At 46.1% G+C, this 23,641-nt stretch overlaps 1 protein-coding gene across 4 annotated transcripts in view; it reads left to right on the top strand.

Annotated features, from left to right (window-relative positions):
• Positions 1–23,641, top strand: part of HIVEP3 (HIVEP zinc finger 3) — a 239,699-nt gene that overhangs the window by 138,366 nt on the left and 77,692 nt on the right. The window contains exon 1 of one of the 4 annotated variants that reach the window (XM_035120903.2): positions 1,484–5,034. The exons of the other annotated variants lie outside the window; for them this stretch is intronic. The gene's annotated coding sequence lies outside the window, so the exon portion shown is untranslated. Of the gene's footprint in view, positions 1–1,483; positions 5,035–23,641 lie in introns of those variants that run through there. 4 annotated transcript variants of the gene reach the window in all.

Below are 23,641 nucleotides of genomic sequence, written 5' to 3'. Positions count from 1 at the left end.
TTAAATGGTACGCTCATCTGAAACAGCTGCTCGTCATGATCAGGCATTGATATAGTCCTGGAGGACTGGGCTGTACAAGCTTAGAAACATGTTTTTGTGCTGGCAAAAGTCCCGTGAGATCGGGTGTGAAGACTTCCCAAGGCTTTTTGTCGTCCCTCCCGGCACTCTAGAGTTTGCCAGGCATTCCACAGCCCACAAGCAGTGCCCTTGTTTCGGAACACCTCCAAACCAACTGCAATTGCAACCTCTCCTTTTCTTTTTTTGCAAACGAATCGGGCAGGAGAGCATCATGCTGTGCTGACAAATCAACTGGTCTGGTGACATTAGCCCAAATAATTCCTGAATAGCAGTAGCTCAGTGGTGGAGCATCTGCTGAGCAGGCAAGTTTACTCCCTGACATCTCCAGGTAAGGACCGGGTGTCTGAAACCCTAGAGAGCTGATGGTTAACAGTGTAGGTCAGCCTTCCCCAACCTGGCGATCTCCAAAAGTTTTAGGCACCCTCCTTTTCCTTCTGGGAAGGGCAATAGCTCTGTAATATTGCATGCAAAATATCCCACATCTAGTCCCTGCCTGCACCTCCAGGTAGGGCTGGGAGAGATCCCTGCCTGAAACTCTGGAAAAACGCTGTCAGTGGGTGTAGACAAGGGTTCCCCAAACTCTGTGAACCACCCTGGGATCTCTTGACGAAGGGTGGCATATAAGTTTAACAAATAAAAATAGTTTGAGAAGTGCAACATGTAAGTAGATAAATTCTGGCTGACGGGTGGATTTGTGTTCCAATTGAAAATGTGCCTCTGTTGTTGGGAACTTTAAAAAGGGCACCCAAAATTTTATGCCAGTTGCAGAGAGCAACTTAACGGTGTGTGCCCTGCTGAGTCATTAAAAAAGAGTGTATGGTTTGCAGCGGGGGCTGAGTGTGCATACCAGGCCCCCACAAAGCAAACAATTGTCCCAAGCTTGAGGCAACTTTCTATTGCTAAGTAAACATGTACTTTCCAAGTTTGAGGCAAACTCCTTCCGTCTCTGGCAAAGACTGGCTTGAAATGGTAAGACTAGGCTGAGGGTTGCATCTAGGCAAACATCGGGACAGTTTTCCAAGACGGAGCCTTTCTTTAAAAGTTAGATCTAGCAACTGTCTGTCCTGCCTTTGTTGATAACTGCCTTTCAGTTACCTAACACCATAAAAACAATCAATTTGCATGCCTGTAAAACACCAGGGAAGGGGAAACTTCGGCTTGCCAGGGGTTCCTGGGCTGCTGCTCTCATCATCCCTGACCATTGTTCATGTAGGCTGGCGCCAACAGACATTAGGAATCCCAACGGCACCTGGAGGGCCACAGGTTTCCTACCTTTGCTATAATATTCCCCGCCTTTCAGTCAGAAATAGGGAAATGTCACAGACAGAGCCGTCTTAAGCATGCCTGGCGCCCTGGCGCCTTGGTGCGATGGATCCCTCCGGCGCCCCGCCCCCGCCCCGTTTCCCAGCGCGGCTGCCACGGGCGCAGATGCACTGCGCCACCCAACCTGCCGTAGGGGCTGCCCCCTGTTGCGATGCCCCTGCGTGTGGCGGAGGTGGCCCCAGGCCCGCGTGCCTCCCGAGAGCAGCCTGAAGCCTCTGAACAGCTGAGAGGCACGCCTGGGGCCGCCTCAGCCGCGCCTCTCAGTGGGCACATCGGTGCCCTGGCGCCCCGTGCCACCGGACCTGGGCCTAGAGACGGCCCTGGTCACAGAAGTTCCCAATGTCCTGGAGAGAAGGGGTTCATAGGCTTTTTCCTTCACAGGAAATTTCAAGTGAAAGGGGCCATGTGTGATCTTCACCAGCAGGACACAGCTGATTTCTCACAGTAAGCATAAGGTTGTCGCGGGGGAAGGTCACTCTGATTCTGCATTATGCCACATCTCTGCACCCTAACAGCCATTTTGCATTATGCCACACACACACACCTGTTTTGTGGCTGGAGCCTCCAGCCCCCTCTCAAAAAACAAAATATGCCTACTGATTCAAAAAGGCTGGTGACCCCTGCACTAGAGCAAGAGGTTTAAGCTGAGGAGAAGCCAGGAACAACCCCCTCAAAAAAAACCCGTAGCCCTCTTCAGGCATTTAAAGTTTGAGCATGCAAAGGGGCAAGCAGAAACTTGTGCAACACTCCCTAGCCAAGGTGTGATCCACATTAGTCTAGAGGGAACTGTGCTATTCCTGTGCAGCATTTCCAAAATGGGGTGGGGGTGGGGGGACCCTGGAGACTCAAATAGGGATCCTGACCACAGGCAGAACATGTTTAGGTAATGTGCTTAGATGCAGCCTACAGATCTTCCTGCTTTCCCATGCTCCTTAATTGCCCGGACAAGGCTATTATTTTGTGGTAATCCTTGCAATGGATATTGTGATCCTTATAACAGTATGACAGGGAGGCATTACAATCCCTCCGGACATCATGCCTTTATTATGCGACTGCTCTGGGCCTGAAGAATCACTTCAGGTGCAGGGAAAGCAACCAAAACAAAACCCATAACAATTAAAATGTAGCTTTGAGCATGTAAGAACTTCCTGACAGTAAGAGCTGTTCGGCAGTGGAATGTGCCGAAGGAGTGTGGTGGAGTCTCCTTCTTTGGAGGTCTTTAAGCAGAGGCTTGATAGGCATATGTCAAGAATGCTTTGATGGTGTTTCCTGCTTGGCAGGGGGTTGGACTGGATGACCCTTGTGGTCTCTTCCAACTCTATGATTCTATGTACAGAGTGTTTCCCCCTCAGGTAAATGAGTGGGTTGGGAATGCATGGTTTCTGGATCTTAAGGTGGCAGTAAGTTGTAGCCCATGGATTGAGAAAGCGCATCCCTTTAGATGTTGTTGGACTCCAGCTCTCAACAGCTCCAGGACATGTGGCCAATAGCCAGTGATGATGGGAGTTATATTGTGACCTTCTCTGGCTGGCCACAGGTTTCCTACCTGCTTCTGCCCCTCCCTTCTTGCTTTTTTTTTTAATCCTTCACTCCCCATCAAGTTCAAGGCAGCTGCGCATTATTCCACCTTGTTTTGTCCTTGCAACACCCCTGCAAGGTAGATTATTATCCTGAGAAACAGGGAGGGTCTGAGGTTTCTAGCCGAGTGGGGATTTTGAACCTGCCTCTCCCCATTCCTAGGTCAGACTTTTAACACTACACTATTCAGCTATCAGGGTGTAGAAGGGGAAGCTGTGCTTAGACCCTCACCGAACCATAGGACCCTCACCGAACCTAAGGTCGCCTACTGCTTAACCTACCCCCCCCCCCGCCCTTGCGAGGAGCACATGCATGCTGGGTGGTGCGGGCGCACATGCACTGAAATCCCTGCACCCTTGAGAGGCCTTTGTGTGAGCGAGCGTGTTTTAAATAGCTTCATCTGGTTTCCTCATTGAGGGAGGGTGTTAGTCATGCCGGGAGGGGGAAATGACTCAAGAACGCCTTTCATCTCCTCGCTGCGGGGGAGAAGCCGTGGGCGGCGCTTACTCAATGGGCCAGGGCCGGAGCTGAATTCATTTTTGTCAAGCCGGCCCTGAATGGAGGCGGGGGAGCCGGGGCGACGGAGGGCCGCCGGTGCCCCAGAGTGATGAATGGGGTGCTTTGGGAAGCGGCTAGGCCGGGACAGACTGGCAGATCAGCAAACCCGGTCGGCGGGCGTTTCAGGTGCGCCCAGTTCGCCGTCGGAGGCTCTGCGCAGGAGAGCCAAGCAGGAGACCGGCCGGCCTAGGGGCGGCCCCAGGAGGCGGGCGCTCAGCTGGGGCTGGAGCTGACTCAGATGATGCGGACTGGGGAAGCCCAGGCAGGCGTTGCCCCGAGCGAGGCGCGAGCTGGCACCGCCGCGAGCTGGCACCTTGGGGACGCTCCGTCGTCGGATCCTCCTCGCCAAATTCCCCCCGAGTGTGTTCGTTCAGTGTTCCCTTCCTCCTGGTCCTTTAAAGAGGTAACCCGGGGTGAACCGCGTTCACGCCTGAGAATCAACACCACGACCACACGTCTCCCCGGGCCATCAGCCCGTCTCTGGAGCGTGCGGTGGCTGTCTGTGAGAAGCCGTCAACTCGTGCTTCCTATGTGGCTCCCAGTTCGAATCCGCCAAGAAGTGCTGGTTCTCGCTATTCGGCCTTCGCCCATGTAAAAATAATAATGAAAATCGTGCCACCTCCTCGCCTCCTCAACACTCCCTCCCTCTCACGGTGACTGTGACACATCCCAGGGGTGCGCGTGTGTCTCCCCACAGGATCTTGTGCTCCGCCTACTCGGAGCATGTGCAGAGTAGCCCCCTTCTCTCTGATGGGCTGCCTGCCTCACAGGCGTTCTCCCTCTTGCCAGACGAAGCTCACCGTTGCCTGGTTCAGGTTTGGTGTAGAGACTGTGTGTGTGAGAGAGAGTCTCCACGCCTCCCTCTCTGTGCATAAGCTTCAATTCTATATACTGTATCCCTACTTGGGAGAAAGCCCCATTTGACACAGCGCGTCTTGCTTCCGAGTAAACCTGCCTTGGACCATCTGGCTGCAAAACACGAATTTGCTGCTTTTCATTCATTCCTGGAGTCGCCTTACCCCGGCGGCATCCCTCCTTTCGCTCACCTGCTACGCGTAAACAAAGCACCACAGAAAAGAAAGGGCACTTCCCCTCCTTTTTATTTTGGGGTACCGTTGCTGTTGGGGTGCAAAAAGGAGAGCCGGGCAACGGCTGATCGAAGGAGTCCTTTTTTCCGTAGCGAAAGCCGCTGCCGGACCACAAGAAACAAATGTGTAGTGAATAGGGCGAAGGAGGAGGAGAAAACTGGAAGGGACGCGCGCGAGAGGAAAGTGGGTGGTGCTGCCTGAACAACTTCCCTTGACATCACTGCCCAAATAAGGAGCTTTAAAATAACCCTTTTCTGCCGAGGCTCGCCGGAGGGAAATTTCTCTCTCCCCCCCCCCCCCCGCCGGCGTCTCAGGGTTCCTCACTTAGCGGGAGAGCAGGCATGGGCAAGAAGGCGGCTGCAAGGAGAGGGGATCCGACGACAGTGGCAGAAGCAGCAGCAAAGTCTCGGTAAGCAGATGCTGGGGGAGGTGGTGGCACTGATGGGCTGTGCTTCTCCCTTATCAACTCTGGTCAGCTGGGAAAGAGGGAGGAGTGGCGGCTCTGGAGGGATCGGGGAGGCAGCCCCGGGTCCCCCGATGGGGGCCGGTTGTCGTAACACTCGGGCACGTCTCCTCTCCGATGAGGTCACTCACTCCCCTTGAATGCGCCACGGGGACTCGACTTTTCTTTTTAAAGCTGGCTGCAGAAACGGCTGCCCCGTGTGTCCTGTTCTTCCCGAGAGGGCTTGTTTCTCTTGAGCTTCTGCCAGGCGAAGGCCAAGCGCCAGCCCTCGAAAGCAGACGAAGCGAGCCACGGCCTCTCGGACAGGAATTGCAGCCGGGGAAGGGGGGGGGGTCGTCTTGAATGTGATGCAAAGTCTCTGTTGGGGGCTGTGGTGGCACGGAGCATCGGGGTGGTGGGGTGGTGTTGTCACCCGCGTCCTGGATCGGGATTTATTTGGGCCAGATTTGTGGGACGGAGGGAAGGGGACGGCTGTCCCTGCTCCCTTTCTTTTGTCTACCCAGCCTTGACGCGAGGCCAGGATTAAATAGGTTTGGTTTGTATGGACCCAGTAAGGTCTGCTTGATCAACACCCCTATTTTATTTTTTAAAGTGTCTGGGTATGAAAAGGAGTGTCTTAGAGGCACAACCTATGTATGCTTACTCAGCAGCAAGTCCCACTAAGTTCAACGGAGCTTAACTTCCTAGTGATTTTTGCAGAAGGGATAGGGAACTTGAAGATATCCAGAAGTTACTGCACTCTGGCTCCCATCAGCCCCAGCCAGCATAGCCAATGGTCGTGGGTGATGGGAATTGTAGTTCAGTAGCGCCTAGAGGGCCACAGACCTGTTTGCTTTGGGATAGCTAGAAGGGAAATCAGTGCAAATTATTTCTGTATTGCTTTCCTATAGAATAGGATTTTTTTTTTATTGCTTATTCATTTCGGCAGGAAGCAACCTATCAAAATGTCACAGCAAACTGATCAAATAGCTATGACCTTCCCCCTCGTTGGTGGAGATGGAATGGCCAGTGTGTAGCTGATCTAAGGCTTGGTGAATGTAGAGTTTAGTACCACAGACAAGAAGCACGTAAATTAGGAGGGACGGTTGGTGCAACTTCCTCTCTTTCTCTTAAGGCTAGAAATAGTGGCATTTGCAGTGTAAATTATTGGTAGGCGATTCCGGACAGAGGAAAGCAAGTCCTTCTGTGCAAAGCCCATCCTTAGCTGGTGGCGTTTTTGCTGCTACAAGTTGTGGTGCTGTTGTGGATAACTTATGAAAAGGAACTGGGCAATTTTTGTGAACGTTGATGGGGTCAGGCAGTGGCCACAGGGGGCCTCCAGCTTCAGAGGCAGAGAGAATTCGAAGAAATGTCAAAAAGTTGTTATGGTGCTTGAGAACAGCAAAAGATCCTTTTGTGATGGTGCTCTTGTCAACGTTTTAAATAGATGGCACAGTGAGAGACCTGCTTCATTTCCCAAGCTGAGAGGGGACAGACAAGTCCTCTCTTTGTTCCAAGTTGTGTATTTATTTATTTCAAAAATTGTGGTGGTCCTAAGCATGTTTCTTAGAAATAAAAAATTCTATTAAAACTAAAGGGATGTGCTAGCTGATAAATATGTTTAAGGCCAGGTGGCAGCGGCCGGGTGTGTGTGACGTTCTGCTGCAGATTAAGGCCAATAGAATGGAGCACCTTTATTATTACTGTTATTTAAAAGCTAAATAATTTTAAAAAATGCATTAAGCCTCACTAAATGAGCTGTAATGAGTTAAGCTGCTTAATCCTGCTCAGTGGAAATTAATATGCGCTGCTTTACCGAGACATGTGACCTGAAACTGACAAGCATGTTCCAGACTGAGGATAAAATGCGTGGAAATTCGTGGCCAGAGTTGGTTGGGATGCAAAGCATTCTTCCCTTTCCACACCTGCTTTTCCATCCTTGACCCTTGGTATCAGAGGCCATGCTAGCTAGGTACAGGGCAAAAATTGTTGGTGCTGATTTATAAGCATAGATCCCTCTGGGTGAATTAAGATGGTGGGTGGCAGCAGCCATTCGGCAGGTAAAGTTTAAAAAAGTTTTAAAGAAGAGAAGGGCAAGAGATCAATGGTCTGGGGGTAAGAGACCCAGAGTGGTATACAACCAAGTTTGGGGCAGAGTAGATTCCCTGAAATGAATGAACATTAATGCCCATTAATTTCCATCAATTGGGGTTGAGTAAAACTTAACTGGGTATGACTGTGGGAGGTGGTATTCAGCCAAGGTCTATTCAGGAAGTAGAAGGGGCAAACAGAATATAAAATGGAAGAATGGTATAAAGAGATGTGGGATATAGCTATTAACAATAAATTAACATGTACCATTAAGGTAAGACGGGGAATATGCAGGAGAAATGATTTTTGAGGAGATATGGAAGGTGTTTGTAGAATTTGTACTGTTAAAACAGAAAGGGGTCAAACCATCGCAAGAGGTATTGAAATTTTGGGAGGTTGGATAGTTATAATAGAATGGTCTCAGTGGTGGAGTGCACATTTTTATCTTATTTATTTATGATTATTACTTTGTCAAAATATAGTAATAATAATAATAATAATAATAATAATAATAATAATAATAGAAAACAAAGATAAAAAATGACTAAGTTAATGCCCAGTAATTTACATCAATTGGTTTTGAGTAAAACTTAGCTGGATATGACTGTGGGGGGTGGTATTCAGCTAAGTTCTTTTCAGAGCAGACCCACTGAAATTAATGTAGGAAGCTTCCTTTTACTGATTCAGACCCTGGTCCATCTAGTTCAGTATTGTCTACACTGGCTGGCAGTTGCTCTCCAAGGTTTCAGGCAGGAGCCCCTCCCAGCCCTACCTGGAGATGCCTGGGGATTGAACCTGGGACCTTCTGCATGCAAAGCAGATGCTCTGCCACTCAGCGAGGGTGCCATTAATGGACCAAAGTTAGTCACGTCTATTAATTTCAGTGCCTCTGCTCAGAGTAGGACTTGCACTGGATACACCCCGCCAGGGTCTGGTCCCCACGGGCCACCTCTGAACAACATCCCTTTTTAGAACTGAACATAACTGGAGTCAGGTTCCCCTGGAAGAAATGTAAAGCTTAAGAGTGTGCTGTGATTTATAATGCAAACTCTGGACCTGCTGACAAGTGGCCTGGGGCTGGGGGGGAATCTGGGAGTGTTCTTTTCTTGTGAAATTAAGATTTCCACTGCTGGAGACTAGAAAATGCAGAACCAAACCAGCTGTTTTCTTATGCATTGCCTCATGTCTAGTTCTGTCTTCTATTATTGGAAGCCAGGATCCCCTTTTGCAGGAGAGAGCTGTTCTTGCTCACTGGACACTGTCTCCCCGCCCCCTTTCTTCTCCCTCCCTCCCTCCCCACCCCCACTTGCTGGGCTTTTTACACAACCTCAGAAAACATTTATGTCCTGTTTAGCTGTACTGCTTTTGCCACCACCCTGCAGCTCTTCTGGGAAAGGAAGGAAGGAAGGAAGGAAGGAAGGAAGGAAGGAAGGAAGGAGAAAACGGGGTCCCTGTACAAGGAGCATGCTGTGGTCACAGCTAGGAGCAATCTTCTTGCGTTGCAAGAAGCTCCTGTAACATTCTGAGAAAGCCACGGGTCAGTTGCATGTATAAAAAACAACCTGTGTGGTATTGGGAGCATCTTATGAAATTGATGGGCAATGGGTTGCAGACAGACCGGGGGAAGGACCCCTAGCTCAGTGATGGAACAGCTGCTTTGTATGCAGAAGGTCTCAGGTTCAGCCCTTGATTTCTCCAGGTAGGACTGGGAATGAAACCCTGTCTGAAACCCTGGACAGACTCAGTCACTCAGGGCAGGGCAGAGTTTGCCAGCATGGTTCCCTCCAGGTGATTTTGGACTACAACTCCCATCGGCTTCAGCTGGCATAGACAGTGGCCAAGGATGATGGGAATTGTATTCCAACAAGATATGGAGGACACCACGCTGTCTGTCCATCATGTATACTGAAGTAGATAGACCTATCGATTGTCTGATGACACTTTCCTATGTTCTTAGGGAGGCTTTTAATGTTTAATAGATTGTTGTATTTTATTTTTCTGTTGGAAGCCACCCAGAGTGGCTGGGGAAACCCAGCCAGATGGGCGGGGTATAAATAATAAACTATTCTTATTATTATCTTGTTATGAAATAAAGTACTTTGGCACACAGTGTGTTGTATGGGATTTGTTGATGCTTTGAATGCGAGAGTAGTGGGTTCCCTGTATCGGAATGCAGGCTGGACGTTGAGATCCCTTCCGACTTGTATGAATTCTGTGAGTATGTTGCCGCAAGATGTAGATTCAGTCATAGTGTTGCAGATTCAGTGTTAGTGTGCCACTGAAATACCTGCTGCTCAGTGGGAGAGAGCCACTGCCTTCATGCCCTGCTTGTGGGGTTCCCAGAGGCAACCGGCTGGCCACTGCGAGAAGCAGGATGCTGAGGAACAGGTGGACCTTTGGTCTGCTCCCTCAAGGCTCCTGTATGCATGGGAGAAGAGAGCTGTGGCTGAGGAGAGAGAGGCAGCATCGGAGTCCAATGAGTCCCCTGGGAGAAGATGCTGTTCAAAGAGTGGTGAGGCATCTTCTCTCTCTCTGGACCATGCCTGAGGCCGTCCATATATTGTCGCACTGCAGCTCCCATCATCCCTGAGCTATGGCTACGCTGGTAGGAGTCGGAAGCCAGCAGCACCTAGCAGGTCACAAGGTTTTCCAACCGTGGGCCGGATCCAAGTATAGGCCATTCTGCTTCTGTGTTCATTCCTCAACTCTGCACATTTGTGATACCTGTGTGCCGAAATGGCTTTCCACGCTGGCAACCTGTGTGTTTAGTTAAAGATTTGAGAAAGTTCTGGGTTACAAACCAGACTTTTTAACTTCTCGGAGGTGAGGAACAGCCCTTGCTGATTCTTGCTGCCAGCCCAAGACGTGTGTGTGGACTGTTGCGGCTGCTCACCGTCACTGCCTTTGAAAAATACAAATGATCTATAATCTATACAGGCTGTCTACACACCGCACAAGGAATCCTGAGAACCATAGTTTACCCCCCCCCCCCAAAAGAGCTATAATTCCCAGCAGCCATAAAAAAACTACACTTCTCAGAATTCTTTGGCAGGAAATTGGCTTTGAATGTAGGCAGTGTAGGCAGCCACAGTCTGATTAATGCCACCCTTTTACAATGGCATCGTAGCTCCTGCAAAATGCATAGATGACAAATATTGAACTTGAGAAAAATGTATATTTTTAAACACTGGTTATGCATGTGCTGATCCCACATCTTCAAGAACGCTGTCAGTCATATTTGACAATTGACTGGGCTGAATGAATGCCTGTCCCCAAATCTTTTTATTTTTTATTTTATTTTTTACATTGACTGGCATGACATGTACAGGAAGCATAATTTTAGCTCTTTTCAGAAGATAGACATACATATATACCTTAAAAATCTTGCTATGGCTTATTTTATGACTACGTCTTAAAATAGGAGAAACAGGGTACATACATACCCTGTATAAGCGCGCACACACGTGGATGCATAGAGAATATTGTGTGCCTTACTAATTATCCCACCTCTATAAAGGATCTCCCTTAAGAAGGTGCAGAAAGGAAAGTGGTTGCTGGTGGATCTTATGCTCAAAAGGAAGCACCACGTGGTCCAATTGGACTTTCTTCTGAGTAAGTGTGCAGCAGATTGATGCTGTATCCATGCTACCGGTAGTTTTAGTCTAAGGAGACCCACCAAAATTTAGTGAGGACATGTCATTTTATGGGGCAAAACTTAATTTTTGCAAATTTCTTCAGTGAGGGTGTGAGGAATTAAGAGCTGCTATTATTTTTGTGTTTGGCCAACATTTAGTTTAGTAAGTCTCTATGTTTGATTAAGAAGCAAATAAACTGCCCTTGGAAAATCAAAGAATTTTAATGATACCTTCTGAAACTCTCAAGTAATATAAAATATGTATGTTATTGGGTTGCTTTTTTATTTTGATTATATATATTGTGGTTTTTATGTTGATCTTGTTATGTGAACCGCCCTGAGACCTCTGGGTATAGGATGGTATATAAATTCAATAAATAATAATATTAAATAGAAATGATGTTAATATGTAATATAACTGCAATAATGTGGAAACAAAAAATAAATAAAAATCCTTCCAGTAGCACCTAAACTAAGTTTGTCATAGGTATGAGCTTTTGTGTGCATGCACACCAATCACTTTCATTAGTTTCTATGCAGTTTTTACACACATCTTATTTACGAAGCAAAATTAAATTATATTGGTTTAACCAAAATATCTTTAGAATTTCCGAGTCACCGTACAACTTTTTAGTACCCCTCATTTTTGGGGAATTTGAAAGTTGAAAAATTCAACACGCCCTACTCAAGCATGCCCTTTAATGTTAATGGGACTACTCTGAGTAAAACCTACTTAGGCACAACCTATTGAATTCAATGGGGATTGCTCCCAGAAAAATGATTATAGGATTTACAGCCTACAATGATCAAAAGTTCGGGGTGCTGTCCTGCAAGGAAAACTTAAAACAGCCTTTCCCAACCTGGTGCCCTCCAGATATTGGCCATGTGGTTTGGGCTGATGGGAGTTGCACCAACATTCACATATTTTTGGCCCCTCCTTTCTTTGGTATTTGTCGGAACATTTTGTGTCTGGGAGATGGGCATCTTTAAAATATTTACAATAAATAAGTAAATACGGGGCAGATCTTTGGCTTGTCATCGGTGCTTGCCTTCAAATATAACGTTCAGTGGCACTTGGGAATATTGTTAGAGTTCATTGGCTGCTGTCATATGGAAGTTGAGAGAAAAAAGGAGCATTATATCTGGTAACAGAACTTGGCAAAGATTTAGAAAGTGAAATTTTTGTTGCCACTTTCTAAATCTTTGCCAAGTTCTGTTACCATATATAACATATGTATACACCATATATAAAATTGGAGTGGCAACAAAAATTAATGGAGTGTGCAGAATTAGCTAAGCTATCAGGAAGAATTAAGAGACCATGATCAAGTATTTTTTAACAAATGGGGTTTATTTGAAAACTACATAAAAGATTGCAACAATATAAAATCTGTGGCAGCCTTTGAATAGCTTCTGTTATATACTGAAAAGGTTTAAGAAAGTACATTATCATGGCTATGCAGTTATTTAAAATAGATACAAATAGTGTGCTAGATAAATATACATTTAAAGTTAGATGGAGTTGGCGGGGAGTCAATCGAACTAGAAGAAGACTGTGGCAATGTGTAATAGATACTGATAATTTTTGGAAGTCTATTTGTTATGGGCAATTTTGATTTTGTGTAATGCTCTTTTTTTAAGTTCAATAAAGCAATTTAAAATGCGCAAAAAGAAAAGAGATTGTAAATGTATTCTTCTCGGTTATATGTTTCTGAAAGTAAAGTTCTTTTGAGTATTGAAAAGAAAGAAAGTGAAATATGCTTTCCACCCGCCCCTGTTAAATGCTACTGTGTGGAAATGTCAAACTACACCTGACACCTTTCAGGAACTTCGAACATTAATAATACGTGGAAAACCTAGGAAGCATGAGTAAGTCGTCCTGTGCTTATGCATATCCTTAGTTTTCAAAGCAGGGATTCATCAGTCTCTTAATGTTGGGAGCTGGCTGTGTGTGTCTTGGGCATAGCACATTTATCACGCGAGAGATGCACATGTCTGCATTTTGAACGACGGACACCCACAAAAATAGGTGACGTGACAGCTTCCTGTAATTTGCTCGTGGCATGGACATTCATACCCCCTCTCTCAAAATGTAGAATTCTCAGCTTTTCTTATTGATCTTTACTTTTTAAAAAGCAATCCTCAGCTGTCAGGTTTTCAGCGGTGAATCCAAGCCAGCATTATCCCATGGTCAATAGACACATAAAGCAACAGCGGCCCTGTTGTAAGAGCAGAGTGAGGGGGGGGGGAAACCCAAAAATCTGCGTTCAGGTTATACGTTTGGCAGGACCAACTATAATGGCACAGAATAACGAGGAAGTTTTTTGGTTTAATCCTCGTGTAGAGGCTGTACTGGACGCGGGTGGCACTGTGGTCTAAACCACAGAGCCTAGGGCTTGCCAATCAGAAGGTCGGCGGTTCCAATCCCCGCGATGGGGTGAGCTCCCGTTGCTCGGTCCCAGCTCCTGCCAACCTAGCAGTTTGAAAGCACGTCAAAGTGCAAGTAGATAAATAGGTGGGAAGGTAAACAGCGTTTCCGTGCATTTCTCTGGTTCGCCAGAAGCGGCTTAGTCATGCTGGCCACATGACCCGGAAGTGGTACGCCGGCTCCCTTGGCCAATAAAGCGAGATGAGCACCGCAACCCCAGAGTCGTCCACGACTGGACCTAATGGTCAGGGGTCCTTTTACCTTTAGAGGCTGTACTAGAAGGTTGGAGTGGTTTAAAAATAATGTTAACACTTCATAGATCCTTGTTCACATCTTTTTCCCCCAAAGATTTTAAGACTGGAGGCATAGGAGCCGACTCCTGGGGCTGCTATCCTTCTGCCACCCCCTAATAAAATATTTGAGGGGGCTGAGTCTCCCCTCCCCCCAAAGTTGATGGACACTGCAGTTCAAATGGTGTGTATGTGCAGCATCATGTGATCGATTATGTGGGGTGGGACTTACCAGGCTCCCCAAATATTTTATTCAAGTTGACACCCCTGACTGGATGCCAAATATCTAATTGGTTGGATAATGATCTGCATTGCATGTAAAGAAATTGTAAATAATGGGCACTGCAAAAAAAAAAAAACCAAAAACGATCAGTCTCATCCCACAATGGTTTCAATATAAACAAGTTATATAGAGAAGAAAATATAAGAAGGAACAAGATGGCGAGAGTACTGTAATGTTTTGAGCAAACAAATTACAAGAAGGAAAATCTAAATATCAGCTTACACTTTGCCATTGGATCTCCTGATAATTTTATTAGGGATAGAACATAAAGAGTTAATGTGGAATTTTAATAGCTGCCCACATGCTGATTGCGAACAAATAGGGAAATAGGTCATTAGCAACAGTGAAGGAATGGTTAACAAAAATTGGGAAGGTAGCAACAATGTATATAAGCTGATGGAATTGATTAGAGTGAGAGAAGGCAGACAAGAATGGGAAAAAGTTGAAGTTAATGGAAAATGCTTATTGAATTTACGAAATGCAAACATTGCGTAAACACAGTGCTTTTTTCTGGGGGGACTAAAGGGTACATAGTACCGACACCTTTTTTTCCTAGAAGAAAAGCACTGCATAAATATGGACAAATACTAAAGTGCAATATAATCACAATGTTTTTATTGTATTATATATTTTGCTCCTTTGTGAATATATATGCAATTTAATAACTTAATTTGGAAGTTGTTTTGGGTTTCCCTGAGAAAGAGAAAGGAACTAACAAAAAAGCCAAATAATAATAATAATAATAATAATGAAAACCAAATAAAAACTTGTATACACACACACACACACACACACACACACACACCTAGTTTCCCCAGGTTTTGAGTAGCTATAACAATTCACAACTTTATTGAAATCATGATAGGGATTACAGCAGGAGCTGAGAGCCTCAGGCCCAGGGGCCAAATGTGGCCCTTCAAGTGTCTCTACCTGGCCCTCAGAACTCCTCCAGCCCCCCACTTCTCAGACCACACTTTTCACTGCTCCCAGGCATTTTGTCTGGCTGGAATGTGTCCTTAGCTTCTGACAAGGCTACTTGCTGAAACAGATGGAGGAGAAGTATGTGTAGAAACTAGTCTGCTGTGCAATGGTGAAATTTGCATACATTACTCTGCCTGTTTCTGCTCCTGGCTCTGTCCACCACTGGCATGTGGCCCTTGGAGCATCACTCAAGAGATAATGTGGCCCTCGGCCCTGAACAAGATTCCCTGCCCCTGGATTACAATTTTGCACCAGCTTTCTGCTTTAAAAAAATAATAAGATTAATAGGCTTTCTTTTGAAGGAAAGGGGAAAGGGAAATAATGTTACAACCAAACCAATGTCTAGACAGAATTCTCCAGAGGGATTCACACTTGCGCAGGATTAGAATTTCCCTGGTTCTGTAGCCGGTTCTATAGATGCGGAAGAGAATACTAATAATGAATCCCCAGGAAAAGAAAACTGCGTGTAAATAATATTTCTTCTGGACCTCCTGTATAGTAGTCTAAATCCAGTGATTTGTGTGGAGGGTGAATTACCGTTACGGGGTTGGTTTGATTTAAAAGCCACTCTGGGAGCCTTTTTGGCTGAAGAGTGGGACCAACGTGCTTGAAATGAATAAACAAAATAAAACTCTGGTGCGGAGCAGAACCCCGTGTTGCTTTCCCCTCCCCTCTCCTCATGCCAAATGTAAACTTTACGGTATGTTAAAAGTGTAGTGAGCAAAGACACTGATTTTTTTTTAAAAGAAAGCATCAACGGGGTGTCCCCTCTTTCTCTCCTCCCACATCTTGTGCAGCAACTTACTTGGAGAGGTCTGAGCAGTGGCGGACCTACATTTTGGGGGCCCTGAAGCTTGAACTGATATGGGAGCCCCTTCACATCCAACCATGAGGTCTGGGTAGCCACTGTTATCTTCTTGTTCCACGACAGATCACGACAGGTATTTTTTGTTTTGTTTTAATGCACTACTGCATCTCAGATCCCGGTTAAAATTGCTGGATTATTTCACATGTCAAAGTCACTGGTGCAAATAAAAGAATTCCAGTGCCTTGTACAGTGGTACCTTGGTTGTAAAACTTAATCCGTTCTGGGAGTCCATTCAACTCCCGGAACCATTCAAAAACCGAGGCGTGGCTTCCGATTGGCTGCAGGAGCTTACTGCATTCAATCGGAAGCCGCGTCAGATGTTCGGCTTCCAAAAAACGTTCTCAAACCGGAACAGTCACTTCCAGGTTTGCGGTGTTCAGGAGCTGATTTGTTCAGGAGCCAAGCCGTTTGACTACCAAGTTACCACTGTAGTTTTCAAGTCTACCAGACCCCCTCAAAATTAAGCAATGTGAACTAAAGTCAGTCACTTTGGGGGCCTCTCTGGGATTAGGGACCCCAAAGCTTAAGCTTCATTAGTTTCATAGCAGATCCGCCCCTGTGTCTGGGTATCCTTCATGCACCATTGATATTACTCAGGCCTGGCGCCCGGCATGCGGAAACCACATCCACCTGATGAGGCCATCACACCTTGGCAGAGCCAACCTCTGAAGCCTGCTCTGTGTCTGCCTCGTTCATTTCCCCACCCTCTCTTCTTAATTGATTCCCCTGGTCTTCCAAAGAGTGCCAGGTGGCTCTGACTTGAATTTGTGAACCAGCCTCCAAAACACATCTCTGCAAATGTGCATGCAAAAAGGAGTCTGGTGGCACCAGAAACACCAATGGACTGCATTCTGACAACCCTATCATTAAAATGGTTATATATTTTGGGTGCTCTTTAAATTCTTGCATCCATTTCCTTTCCCTTGCTGGTTTCTACACTGGTTTTATATTTATTTAATGCTGGCTTTCGGGTGCGCTAATTTGTATTGTGTGTAGTTGGTTCATACCGGGTAGTCTTCATTGTATTTTAATAAATTAGTAACCCACCCCCCAGGGGACTTAACAGATGGACAGTATAGAAATAGAATGAATGAATAAATAAATAAATAAATAGCACAAGCCTCCCCCTGCCCACATGCCCAGCCCTTCCACAATGAGCAGAAAGTATCTAATTCATCACAGTTGTACAATTCATTCAAACTGGGTAACTGGTTACCATATTTGGAATGTACCAGGATACTGAATTACGGTTTGTAATTGTTTTACTAGCCTGCCTTGCTCTCAGGGGGTGACTAGCTATTCAAGAGGACAGGACTCCTGCACCTTTAATAGGATCATTCCTTGGGTGGCCTGTTACACAAAATTGCTGGACTGTTGTACGTTTAATTGTTGTGCTGAAGCAAACATTTCAGCAGTGGTAATAGATGTATCTGCAGAAATTCCTTATTTTACACAGCCTTTAACAGTGTAGGAGGCCATCCCATTTCCCACAAAAATAGTGGCCATAGTTTTCTAGTTTAAATGAAGCAGGAAACTATGTTAATTAGACGGTTCCTGGTTTAACAGCAACTTAGGAAAAGCATAACTTAGCTTAGTAAGCCATGATTCATTCAAACCGTGCCATTCTGGCATAACTTCCACTATCGTCAAGATGCTTTTGGTCTTTGTTACGAACAGGTTAGTGACACTCCCCTTGTAAAATGCACATTAACTTCTTTAAAAACTGAAATCTGGGGAGCTAGAAAGTGCAATCATTATTATCACTGGAATACCAGTCATGTTGATTCTAGTAGGAATGAGGCAGAGAACATCACAGACTCAAATCTGGTGCTGTTAACACCATGCTACTTGTGACTACCATTCCCTCAGGTGCTTGGAACATAAATATTCAGATTCCTAGACTGCAGATTCCAAGGTAATAGTTACAGTCTCGGTCTGATTTGGTTTTTGCCAGTGAGCTTGGTTCTCAGCTGTTGCCTGCCTTGATCCTTCAGATAAAGCTATTCATTGTGAGAACTGGGGTGCCTTGCTCCCTTCATTTGCACAAGCCACAGTCAAAGGACACCTGCTGGAAGATCTGGCATAGTTATTAACATTTCACACATTCATATGTGAAAGAGACCTGATGGGAGGCTTTCCCTAGAGAGCAAAAGCCTCTTGCAAATTGACCCAGAGGGACTCAAATGTTATGTTTGGTACATTTCACCTGGCAACCTTAAGTAAACCTGCCTCCCACCGCAGACACTGTGTTTTAAAAAAGAAAGGGGCATAAAATAGGAAGAAGTAAATATTTGGGGTTCTATAAAAAGCATTTCCCACATGCTGTTGGGTTATCAGACATACAGGAACTGTATTCCCCCCTACTTAGTGGCAACACACACTTAGCACAGTTTCTGTGCTTCTGGAAGGTAGGAAACTGCCCTCTACCAGCTAAGGCTGTTTTCTCTCTGGTCCAACCCTGTCCCCTGTGGCTGGGAGTGGCTTCCTCTAAGGCAGCAATGGAGAACCTTATTGCCTCCACGGGCCAGAGCCTTCTCAGACCTTAGCCTTGCAAGCCAAATTTGACAGGTAGTTTTGTTCGCCTACCTATCTTTCGCCCAATTCCACAATGATGCCAGGTGATTGGGTGCTTTGAAGCCCCAAAGTCAGGACTTCAAAGCACCACATAAGTGTGATTGCAGGCATCAGCTGCGTGAGTTAAGTTTCCTATGTGGAACTTGCTCACACAGCCAATCCAGCAGAATTTGACTCTGTTCGGTGGCAGAGCCAAAACCTGTTTTCTCTTGCCAGGACACAATTGGGAGTGTGCTTTAAGGCTCTGGGTAGCTCATTGGCATCAGTGCCGCTACCTGCCCCAAACCCTGCCTCACACATATGACATTGCAGGTGGGCACAGCTTGGGGATAATGTCCTCACTGGCTAAATAGAAATGCTTGGTGGGTCACATTTTTGCCCAAGGGCTGGAGGTTCCCCCTAGGGTTTCCAGCAGAAGTCCTCCTAGAATCGAAGGATTTCTAGAGCTGAAAGGGTCCTTAGAGCTCAATAATAATAATAATAATAATAAATAATAATAATAAATAATAATAAATTATTATTTATTATTTAGACCCCGCCCATCTGGCTGGGTTTGCCCAGCCACTCTGGGTGACTTCCAACAAAATATTAAAATACAATGGTCTATTAAACATTAAAAGCTTCCCTAAACAGGGCTGCCTTCAAATGTCTTCTAAAAGTCTGGTAGATGTTTTTCTCTTTGACATCTGGTGGGAGAGCGTTCCACAGGGCGGGTGCCACCAACCCCCTACTTTATACAGGAATCTTGCAGAATTGTCTCATCAGTGTAGGTTGCCATGTCAAATCGTGTCCAAGCTCAGTTCAACGTGTGGGTTCTTCTCCTTAAAGCTCCGGTGCCAAAATACCTACAGAACTTCCTCCTGCAAGTATCAACCCACCTGTGCCATTCAGTATTGGAGGACCTGCTTCCTCTCACTCTGATGTTTGGCGGATGGGCACAAAAACCAGCTCCTCTTCATTGCTGCACCTCAGTTGCAAAATTCCCTCCCTAAGAAAGCCCTCCCAGCTTGGCAACTGCCTGCTTTCCGGAGCATGCTCAAGGCTTAGCCTTTGAGGAGCTTGGGCACTTATTTGGCATGGCAGTCAGTACTGATGAACTCACATTGGGAGTTGCATGGTCCTTCCACTTGCCTCCAGTCAAAATTCTGGCAGCTGTCTTGAAAGCATGGAATATACAGAAAACAGAGGATTGTCCCAGGGACTCCTAGGGGGAAAATGTGAGAATTAATAGGATACACAATCTCATATTCATCAACACTTCCCCCTAGTATTTTTTTCCAAGTGGAGGAACTCATCCACATGCACATATATATTCTCTAGCAAATATCCAGTTATCCTTAGGTGAATCTGCTTCCTGTTCTGAGAACTACGTTACCTTTATTCTCCAGAGGGATCCTGCACCTGCATTTGAACAAGTGGGATTGAGTTGAAAGCAGCATAGGCAGCATCCAATGGCCTCTCCCTCCTTGGAGGTTTTTGAGGTTGGATGGCCATCTGCCATGGATGCTTTAGCTGAGATTCCTGCAGTGCCAGGGGTTGGACTAGATGGCCCCTGGGGTTCCTTCCAACTCTACAATTCTATGATTCTATGGGTGGTGGTGCTGTATTATTTGGAGCTGAACACACAGCTTTTTGAGCCTGTCTGGTTTATGCAATCTCTCTCTTTCTCTCATCCCTGTCTATCACGCAGGAACCTTGTTTACTCTCTCTCTCTCTCTATCTGACATTATGATCAGCCTGCCTCCTCTTCAATAACATTGGTTCTGGTGGATGCAAATGCCATCCCACCCTGCTGTGCAGTTTCTGACTTTGTAGCAGGTTCCCACAGGTGTAGAACACATCAAAACCCACAAGCAGTGGACCATGTATGCCGGTGACGAATTATCGGCAGGCTCCACACGGAAGCGTGTTCCCCGTAGAGAGTACGGCATTCAACGCTTCCTCCCTTGAACTCTCCTTTTTCACCAGTCAAGCTGTGAATAACAAAACCAGTCCCGCAGTCCACACACATCCCTCTCTTCAGGCAAAAGGAAATATATGCTATCATCTGGGGGCTAAGTGAGCAACATAGAATTGACAAAAGCCTCTCAAGTCCATTGTCCTTAGGCGGAGAAGTGGGAGAACACAGGGCTTTGGATTTGTATCCTTTCCTAGTCCTACTTCGAACTGACCAGTTGAAATGAACAAATCCAACATAGCCATGCCCGATAACTTCAGTGGGTCTACTCTGAGTAGTACCAACACTGGCTCTAATCCTTCCTATTTTCCTAGGAGCAAGGGCATCATCTGCCAGAGCATTAGCTCACACACATTGGGTGTAGGACATTCTACTGTGTCCTGTTACTAACAGCCCTGCAAGGTAGGCTATGCTCAAGTAGTGACCAGCCCAAGGTCAAGCAACAAGATTAATGGCTCAGCAAGAATGTAAATCCAAGTCTTCCCAGCCAAAGTCCATGACACTATCCTTTGCCAGGTTTACTATTGTAGGGCTATCTACTGATCCTAATAGTTCCTGGTCTCTGTCCATCACTGGACATTTCCTCTATCCCGGGGGAGACTTTTAGGGCCAATGAGGAACGGTCTGCCAGCCTCCACCTGCCTGCTTGCTTGCTTGCTTACAACCAGTCCAGGAGGTGGCAGCACTACATCTCAGCTTCCTCCACCTTAGTCTCAGTGTGGTGCCCTTGTAGAATTTAGTCGGGAGGAGGTTGGAGACACAACTGGAATGGGTTGGCTCCGCCTGCCACTGGCTTTGGCGCCACCTACTGTTTGGGCTCCCTGCCCCTTGCCCAATCAGCTGCCACCACTCCATCCACTCCATCTCCCTGCCCATATACGCAGAGAAGCAATCTTTAAACAGTGGAATTCTTAGCCTGTTTTACTTCTGGTCTGTACTGCTGTGCAACAAGAGCTGTTTGTAGGTGCCTCCAAGCAGAAGGGCTGGGAGGTAGATTTGGTGCAATGGTTAGAGTGTTGCACTATGACCTGAGATGCCAGGGTTCAAATCCCCACTCAACCATGAAGCTCACTGGGTGACCTTGGGCCAGTCACTGTCTCTCAGCCTAACCTACATTGTGGGGTTGTTGTGAGGATGAAATGGGGAGGAGGAGAATTGTGTATGTCACAATGTAACAAACAAAGTGGTATATTAATGTAACAAACAAAGAAAAGCTCAAAGCCCAAATTCCCCCCCCCCCTCTCTGTGTGTGTGTTTTTAAAAGAGAGAGAGAGAGAGAAAGCCTAGACCCAGGGGATCCATTCTGTTTCCCTCTGTATAGTGTATGGATACCTTTTTTTTCTAAAACAACAACAACCTTTTTTTCCCCTCCACACCTCCTGTCCCTGTGGAAACTGGTTTCCCTGTAGATCATCTGCTGTTTTCTTTGTTCAGAGCCAGCTATATAAAGCAAGTTTCTGTCTTACGCTGATTTCTTTTGGGCTCATTTTTAATTCAGAGCACTAGCTCTAAGAGAGTAGGGATAGCTATGTTTTGGAGTCAGGAAATGGTATCAACTGGCTATACAGCTTTGTTGTTGTTGTTTAGTCATTGAGTCGTGTCCGACTCTTCGTGACCCCATGGACCATAGCACGCCAGGCACTCCTGTCTTCCACTGCCTCCCGCAGTTTGGTCAAACTCATGTTCGTAGCTTCGAGAACACTGTCCAACCATCTCGTCCTCTGTTGTCCCCTTCTCCTAGTGTCCTCAATCTTTCCCAACATCAGGGTCTTTTCCTAGGATTCTTCTCTTCTCATGAGGTGGCCAAAGTATTGGAGCCTCAGCTTCAGGATCTGTCCTTCCAGTGAGCACTCGGGGCTGATTTCCTTCAGAATGGATAGGTTTGATCTTCTTGCAGCCCATGGGACTCTCAAGAGTCTCCTCCAGCACCAGAATTCAAAAGCATCAATTCTTCGGCGATCAGCCTTCTTTATGGTCCAGCTCTCACTTCCATACAACACTACTGGGAAAACCATAGCTTTAACTATATGGACCTTTGTCGGCAATGTCTCTGCTTTTTAAGATCCTGTCTAGGCTTGTCTTTGCTTTTCTCCCAAGAAGCAGACGTCTTTTAATTTTGTGACTGCTGTCACCATCTGCAGTGATCATGGAACCCAAGGAAGTAAAATCTCTCACTGCCTCCATTTCTTCCCCTTCTATTTGCCAGGAGGTGATGGGACCAGTGGCCATGATCTTAGTTTTTTTGATGTTGAGCTTCAGACCATATTTTGTGCTCTCCTCTTTCACCCTCATTAAGAGGTTTTTTAATTCCTCCTCACTTTCTGCCATCAAAGTTGTGTCATCTGCATATCTGAGGTTGTTGATATTTCTTCTGGCAATCTTAATTCCGGCTTGGGATTCAGGCCATACAGCTAGCTACCTTCATATATTCAAAGCACGTTTGATGAGTTGAACAGATGGTTGATTAGCCAGATTATATTTTATTTTGATAGAAGAGGGAAAGACTTATTTTTACGCAAGGTGTTAGATTTTTTGATTTTCTACTTTAGCATGAAGATGTTTGTTATGTGAGTTTTAAAAACGTCTACTTTTTGATGAGATCAGCTCTAGACGGGCAAGCATCCATCTAGACGGGTGAACATCCATCTGTCTCTTGATGACTGCAGCTGTTTCTCAGAGTGGTAGGTGAGCACATGCAATGGCTGACATTGCATGTCACAGGAAACCAGCTTTCCCCCACGTAGAACCTTCCAAATGTTGTTGGAATTTTATTCTTGTTCTTGTTGCTATTCTAATAAGAATAGAAGACTAAAGAAAAGACTAAGGAGTCGTTAAGATCGTTGGATGGCACATTGTATGTTTCCTTCCTGCAACTCCTGCTGCCAAGCTTGTGACAAACTTATTGCTCTGCTTTCCTTTGGACCACCTCAGCGAGGCTAAGGTCTTGTCAACTGGGCAGCCCAGGGCCTCCACAGACACTGACCAGGCTTGTGCCCTGGAGAGGCGACTGGTTTTGCTAACACAGCAACAACACAACGGCCACAGCGGGTGCTGTGATTCCTCAGTGGTTTGACTTTGACCTTGGAGACAGACTCCATTGTCTTTCAAGACAGACGGATGCTGACCAGCTACAGAAGATAGTAAGCTGCCTTATATTGAGTCAGACCTTTAATATTGAGCCAGTGTGGTGTAGTGGTGAAGAGCGGTAGACTCGTAATCTAGGGAACCGGGTTCGCGTCTCCGCTCCTCCAAATGCAGCTGCTGGGTGACCTTGGGCTAGTCACACTTCTCTGAAGTCTCTCAGCTTCACTCACCTCACAGAGTGTTTGTTGTGGGGGAGGAAGGGAAAGGAGAATGTTAGCCGCTTTGAGACTCCTTAGGGTAGTGATAAGGCGGGATATCAACTCTTCTTGGTCCATCTAGCCCAGGAGTGTATACCTGCGGGTATAGGGCGGTATATAAAATTTA

Source organism: Zootoca vivipara, chromosome 6 (assembly GCF_963506605.1).
Source record: "Zootoca vivipara chromosome 6, rZooViv1.1, whole genome shotgun sequence".
NCBI lineage: Eukaryota > Metazoa > Chordata > Lepidosauria > Squamata > Lacertidae > Zootoca > Zootoca vivipara.
Note: the sequence above shows the minus strand (reverse complement) of the source record. Positions and strands in the feature narration are given on the sequence as shown.